Genomic DNA, 8289 nt, shown 5'->3' with positions numbered 1-8289 from the left:
GGCAAAAATATTGCTTAGTTGAGCAATGTGGTGGTGAAGGTTATATATCCCCTTCCCATGGGACATGGTATGAGCTGTGTGTGAGCTTTTGTCTTCCAAGTATGAATGGATATTTTTGTGCCTTTCTACTTATTATTAACAAGGTACCAAAGAAAAAGATAGAAGAGAAAGAGAGGGAGAGAGGGAAAACCAAAACGTAGTAATACTCTTAGCTCCTTCCTGGGCTCTGAGGGTTGTGTATACCTTTGTCCCAGAGGCAGTGTTTATTGAAGAATATATTTTTGCTGAGAGACTTAAAATCTAACTGGCATCAGCTACCTAGAGATGGAAGGGGGAAGTCTTTGAAAATTTTGATTTAATAACTAGCCAGCAGCCAGTACACTGGATGAGAACAGAAGGAGGGGAGAGAAACATTCCCTCTGCCAGAGCATTTTGCAGATAATTAAAGAAGAGACTTTGACTCACAGCAGGGCAATTTTAGCATACCTGACACAGGGCTTGACTCAAGCTCTCTCAATGTCTCTTCCAGTGCAGTTATGCTATTAGCTTTCATAATATCCTACATAAGGGAAAACACGTTTCTTCAAGCTATTCCATTTCTCAATTACTAAAGAGCTTTGAGTTTAAAAGTTCACCGAAAAACCCATCACACCCCATCTCGGACATTACCCTTGTCTAATGGGTAGCAACAAGATCACTCTTTCAGACACTCAGTCCACATTACTTAAACATTCTTCTGCCCTATTTCACACTTGGAATGGGCTATGCAATAAACCTATTTGATCTTTGCTTTATTGTCTGCTTCAGGAATGTATGCAGGATTTTCTTCTTTGCTATAGGAACAGATTTCTTCTTTGCAGTGTAGGAAGTGATTCACCTCTAGGAGGCTAATTTTTTATAGTTGAGTGCAGGATCTTAATAAATAAACCAAAAAGTGAAGTGCTATTTTGAACAGCCCTCACACCAGCAGGAAGAATCAGTGAATGAGGAACCATGGAAGACTGTTCACTACATACCCATTTACTCCAAAATATTATTTGGATCAGCATTGGATATTTTTAATAAATTATAAGTGATTCTTCTTTCTGTATTAATTAAGAACTTACACTACTCTTCAAGTGTTTTAACTCCCCCAGTGCCAAGCTTAAGTCCTCTGGATTAATCCTGATACATGAAGAGCTTTGAAAACAACAATGGTAAGCAACAACACTGAGTGATTAAGAAATCAAGATGTGTGCAGGTGCTGGTAAAACACACGCACACACACACACACACACACACACACACACACACACACGTACACACACACACACACAGAAAATGGAAATTAGAAAAATTGCCTGGACATACTGTCAGAACAAGCTAAACATTTAAGACTTGAAATATGCCTGATTTATATTACATCTCACTTTATAAAAAAGTGTAAGAGGAAGGCCAGGAAAACTATGAAAAAGCAAACCTCTGAGCAGAGGGTCTAGCACAGAGGAAGTACTCAAGAAAAATTAGCATGAAAAAAAGAAAAACAATGACAAAAGATAGAAGCGAAAAGATAGGTAGATTTACGGCACAAAATGGTGGGGGGGAGCTCAAAGAATCTTTTGTCCAAGCTGGTGACATCTGATGAGGTATCCTAGATGTGGCTATCAATATACACAGCCTACTTCAGTTTAACCAATCAAGCATTCAAATCATTCTTCGCATACCAACGTAATACTCTGTCATACAAGCCTGTTTCTCCATGCATAATCTCAGTTTGAAAAACTGGTAGCAGAAAAATGGTTTCCTCCAAAGCAACTCTGAGAGGATGGCCACTGGGATTTTCAGCCTAGATCCTGTAAATCAGAGGCTTCCTTAACAAGGAAGGAGACAACCAACACAGTGATACTAAAGTATCTCCACTTCACAGAAGCATAGAACCAGGATGAAAAACTCTTCCTTCAGGGCTTCCCAGCAATGATCTCCCTAACAGCCTCATGGTTAAAACAGTAATCTCATTAAGTCATGCTTTTATGGAATAAGACCATCCCCTAAAAACCTAGATGCTTCTGATTTTGCTTACCTTTTCCACAACATGCAAGTTTTCTTCATTGATGAATTTTTCATCGCAATAATACATAATTTGATAAGACTTTCTTGACAAACACGCCCAATGGAAAACCAAAACAGTGTTTCCTTTGCTCTCTCTCAGGGTAAGCCCCTGTCCACAGGTTGTTAGTTCTAAGAAATCATCTTAAAACTAAATATGTACACACTTCATTCCTGACAATGAATGTTCACTTTTCCCCTAGCATAACTGAGCAATTGGAGTTTCAGGTGGATTATAGAGTGGAAAACAAATACAAGCTAATTTCATGGAATAATCTCTCTAGGAAGAAACAAACCATATCAAAACAACCCCCTTTGTAGATCTTCAATTAAATAGTACTGCATGGACAAAATGCTCATCATAACTAGGAATAGATAGGTATTGTTTCAAATGCATTATGTACAAATCATCTAATTTTTCAAGGTTAATGGGTATAATTTACCCATCTTTGGTTACTGAAGGGGTTACATAGGGTGAACAAAACTTAAGAGTTCATCCATTTCATTTCTGTGGTTGATTTGCCCATATTTGTTTGGCTTTTATGTCCATGTAATTGATTTGTATAATTCTGTCCAAAGCAGATGGGCAACTGCTCATGACACTTGCAACCCATTTAGATTATTATTGTACTGATGTTTATTCAAGGCCAAATAGGGAGAACATAAAAGGTGTGATGTTCAACTTAGCATAACAATGTCATGAAAAATATATTTGGTCTCAGCAGCAAAAATAGATACTGTCTACCAATCAGTTTCATAAGTGCAGGTGAATTGCTTCTGTCCGTGTGGCTGGACTAGCTACCTAAATTAATTATGGCACCGTTTCCAGTTCTACAGCATAATGCAAACTCTCCAAGAGCATAATAAAAGACAATCATCTCCAGTGCTACTTGATGTTAACATTTACATTGAAGACATGTCTCTCCTCATACTTTTGAATTAGAGGATTAAAAAACAACCATCTTCTAAAAATCGGTAAATAGATACACATTTGATAACCCAGAGAGAGGCATCGTCTACTCAAATGGTACACTGATAGCATTGATTCTTTTTTTTTTCAATTAATAGATGGTGATTATAATTTACTACGCAAAATTATATTTTGTTCTATGTTTATATTTGACAATTGTATAGATCAAAACAAATTTAAGTGCTATTGCTTAATAGGCAAATAGAGGTATATTGTTTTCTTTATGCCACCAGAAGCTAATTAAAACTGTTTCCCTAAAATCTTGATCAGTTAAAATGCTTTGGAAGGACTGACTGGAAAATTATTTTAATTTTTTCCCCCAAGGGCTATGGATCAACTCAGCCTATGACATAGACCAGAAATGTCACAAACACACTTAAGATGTGTGCCCAAGTAAGCCCAGCTTGGATGTGGGTATGCCTAAGTGAGAGGAAAAGCAAATGACCTCTAATATTTGACCTCGCTGTGGTTGGATCTGTTAGGCTCTCACCAGTACTATTTTTTTTCCTCTGGGCACAAGGGAAGACTACACTTCCCAGACACCCTTGCAGTTTGAGAGGAAACATGCACCTGAGTTCTGGCCAATGGAATGTGTGGGGAAGTGAATAGCATGGTGTATGCTATTTCCTGGTCTGGCCATTACCCTCCTGGTCACTTTCTTACTAGATTTTCTTTGAGGCCAATCCAAAGTTACATGGGGGAAACTTAGGTCCACTTTAAAAATCAGATAGAATTTTACATGATTAGGCTGAAACTCTCTAAACAAAAAGCCTTTAGAATCCTTGAAGAATGAAAGTTGTCTAGGCCAGTCTAATAGAGACTATGAACATCACAATAAACTCTGTTTTTCAAAGACTGTGTGTCTTGGAAACTGAAAGTTTCACTTATAAAACACATGTAACTGTGTATCAAGGCTTAAGACACAGTCATACAGGAAGGTTTTTAAAAACTCTTCCACATATAGTGCAATTTTGCTTTCGATTATTGTGAAGACAAGTCAGAATTCCAAATGCCTCAGATTCACCATTCTGAACATCAGTGTTCTTTGAACAGTACTTCTGATGCCGAAGGTACAGGTGACAGCTGAATTTAGAACAGCCCATGCCATTCCCTAAATTGCATTTTTAATAAAACTCTCAAATGCAAATTTTTATTGCTTCTCTCTTTCTGTGATGCTACCCAAACAAAACCACTTCAGTTATTTTAACTTTCCTGCTTATTTATTGCAGATGAATAGGAATTTATTTTATATATATTACTTCAAAGTATTCTTATCATAAAAATCTGTATTTACACCCTTCTCACAAAGACCAATTAATAGACTCTTTCCATAGTAAAGAACTATTTAACTTACAGATATATAAATGATGTCATGCTTATACACACTGATATTTTTAAAACCTCAATTTAAAAGGTAACAGATTTTACAATGATGGATAGGACATTTAACAACTTACTCTAAAGTATACTTTAAGTCCTACATTTAAGTACTGCATAAAAGTTCCTTTCTTTGTCTTCTTCTTTTATTCATCTATTTATAAATTCAAGGTCTTTGAAATGTTTTTCCTCTCATACTTAATGTAGCCTGATCTTTGCTTAGAAAAACACATTGCTACATTTGTCAATTTTCTGTTAGCTCCTTAAACAACGTTAGCTTATAAAATTCTAGTACTATAATGTAATGGTAACATTACAAAAAGTTATATATTTTTCAAACCTTTTCCCCTTAAATGAATAATTATTGCTTAAAGAATAGTTTCTTCCAAAGGTGGCATTTGAATGGTATGGTCCATAATGCCACATGATAACCTCAGAGAGTGAATGAGCTTGTCACTAAGGCATCTAATCCTCTTGGCAAAAAAGAAGAAAATGTGTTAGCACATAATTAAATACTTACTTTTGGGGAAAATATAGGAAAAGAAACTTCATCTTTTGTCAAACACACTTTTGTTAACCCAGATTTTGCCAGATTTGCAGCATGTCTAAACTGGTTCGTTCCTCAGCCATTTAAGAACCAAGAATGCACACTCATTGTTCATGACCAGTTTCCGCTCGCCTGTGACAAAACAGCTAGTTGGAGAGTCAGCCTCGGTCAGTGTCTATTTAGGGCAAAATGTCAAAAAAGAATGTCCTGCATTTGGGCTCAACAATAATGAACATGGCTAAATCTGAAAATTAACAAAAGAAAGTGAACAGCTTTTTAAATTCTGAGAACATTAGATTCTGGTGTCCTTTTTGTTCCGATTGTTGTGGCTTAACACTCTGAAAAGACCACCTGTTGGGCAGCCATTTTATGACTGTATTGAATGCAGTGATTGCATAAAAGAACACTTTCCAAAATAACCTGGCATTATTATTCACTTATTTTGTAGTAAATCTGCATTCAAAACCTGCATTAAAATATGAGGCTTTTCTCCTAAGTGAAATTTAAAGCTGTAAGTTTGTTGGAAATGCATACTCAACTGCAAATGCATGATTTTATGGTCAAATAAATGCATCATACTCAAAAATGAGTTCAAGTAAACCTTTGATATGGCAATTAGAGAGTATGTTGAATAAAGTGAAACAGTTAAAAGTGGTGCATAGCAGACAGGGAATCCCAGAGGAAATGGCACAAAACTGATAGCATGTAATTATTAGACTGACACAGAGACATAATGTAGCTGGAGAAAATTACTGTTGTCTATTAAAAGAATGTGATATCCTCTGCAATCCTGAAAGCATATTTTACTGGTATAATACTTCCACTTTCATGAATAAAAGAAAAACCATGTCCCAAATTCACAGGCTTTGTGATTCATTTATGCTAAAAATCTCTGCTAGAGCACAGTGTAAACAAAAACATCATTGTTTAAGTCCAAATTATGGAAAATGCTAGTGTATGCTGCAAATGACAACTAAGAAAATAAAAGAGAAAACTCCAAAGAGAAACTGTTCCTAAAAAGATCATTTGTTATAACTATCCAATAAATGTTTTAAGAGCATGCATTTTGACGTGGAAAATGACACTTGTATCAAAAATCATCTTGGCTGCATGAACACACGTTTTTGATACTTGATTCTATTTTCAGTTTTGTGACTACTTTAGAATAGTGAGAAGAAGAACAATGCTGTATTCCATAATTTTTACCATTACACAAGCCTGTAGAATCAATGCATGTTCTGAATTTGGAAAACATAACTTTCAAATTACTTTTAAAAATTACATCAAATAGTTTCTAAGGATTCTTAAATATGTAACATTTCAGTTTAATCCTGATTATAGTCTTTTCCTCAATATAATTTCATTTATTTTAAATTTACTTTATGTAATGACCTAAAGTATATTATGTGGCATGAATTATTATATTGCCACAAACATCCATAAGTTTTTTCTAAGCTTTTCAAACTTTATACTCACTCATGGCTTTACTTCTATACATTTTTAAAACAGTAAAGATTTTGTTGCATTAAAAGTGAATTGTAAGCCCAGGCAACACGGTGAAAACCTATCTCTACAAAAAGTACAAAAATTAGCCAGGTGTGGTGGCGTGCACCTGTAGTCCCAGCTACTTTGGAGGCTGAAAGATGGGAGGATTGCTTGAGCCTGGTAAGTGAGCCTACACTGAATTGTGAGATGACACCACTGCACTCCGGCCTGGGTGACGGAGCAAGACCATGCCTCAGGAAAAAAAAAAAAAAAAAAAAAAAGTGAAGTGTTTCTTTAAAGAGAAAAAAAATTAAAAGTGTTTTCCCTAAGCATTATTTCCAAAGTGGAAAAGACCACAAAAAAAGAAATTTCCAAATTGGTTATGTTTGTAAAAAATTCTATTGTTGATTCATACAGAATACTTTGCTCCATTTAGTAACTTTCTGATAAGTTCCTTAACTTATGGAGACTCCTGTATATTATAAACTCTGAATGTTTAGTCAAAGTATGAGTTTTTGAAAATTCCTTTCTCAATAAAGGCAGACTTTTTTTCTGATAAATAAGCACACTGGACTTTATGTTACCTAAAGAAAAGCTTATATCTTCCACATCCACAGGCAAATATGATTCCTGGTTTTCTTGATCTTTTTTATTGTTGTTGTTTGTTTGAGACAGAGTTTCTCTCTTGTTGCCCAGGCTAGTGTACAGTGGTGTGATCTCAGCTCACCTCAACCTCTGCCTCCCAGGTTCAAGTGATTCTCCTGCCTCGGCCTCCAGAGTGGCTGGGACTACAGGCACACACCACCACGCCCAGCTAATTTTGCATTTTTAGTAGAGACAGGTTTTCTCCATGTTGGGCAGGCTGGTCTCCAACTCCTAACCTCAGGTGATCCACCCACCTTGGCCTCCCAAAGTGCTGGGATTACAGGCATAAGCCACCACACTCAGCCCAATTCCTGGTTTTCAAGAAGACTATTTTTCCCCAGGTATTTCAGGGCCTAATACAGAGAAATATAATGTCAAAATATAAACATGAGGAAAAATACAGCAAAAAATGAAATAGGGAGGGTATTATAAATAACTCGCATTCATAAATTTGGGATTTTCACTGTGAAAAATTATGAATGCACTCAAATGTCATTGCCAAATGCCTGAAAGCTCAAGATACTGAATTTATCAGGCAACTTTAAATTTTAATTCCTCTCTCATATCTTTAACTCCATAAAGATCTGTTTTCCTTACATAAATGCCACTCAGTGGAATATGCACCACTCTTCCACAAGAAAAGCCATATGAAAAAATGACAAAGAACATCATGTCATTTTTAAATCATGTCCTATTCTTGTGTTAGAGACCCTGAGAAGTCAGTGACATAGCAAGTCAATATATTAGAAAGCTGTTAGTGGTGCTGTTCTACATTTAGACTAAAATACACTCCATTCTCCTAAAGAAAATAGCTTCTTGCAAACACTCTCAAAACAAAGGCAAATTTATATGCTATATAATAAATTAATATGAGTTTCCTGTTTGCCAAAAAAAACTGAGTTTGTGAATTTCGTTAGAGTCATGGACAGAAACTTGAGTTTATGTAAAAAAGTAGGTTAGGCTTGGGAAAAGAAAGAAATATATCTTTATGAGAAGCACAATATACCAGGAACTGTGAGGGTTAATAAGAGGTAAGGAGGAGGTGAAGGAAAGGAAAGATGGAGGAAATAAGAGAAACTGAGCAGATGAAAGAAAGGATTCAATGGAAGGTATTGTTGGTCACAGCTAGGTGTCAGAAACAAAACTGGAAAATGGGAACTGCTTCAACATTGGGAGGAAA

This window comes from Cebus imitator, unplaced genomic scaffold (assembly GCF_001604975.1).
Source record: "Cebus imitator isolate Cc_AM_T3 unplaced genomic scaffold, Cebus_imitator-1.0 Scaffold69, whole genome shotgun sequence".
NCBI classification, from domain to species: Eukaryota; Metazoa; Chordata; class Mammalia; order Primates; family Cebidae; genus Cebus; species Cebus imitator.
The sequence above is the reverse complement of the archived record's forward strand: the minus strand, read 5'-3'. Positions refer to the sequence as shown.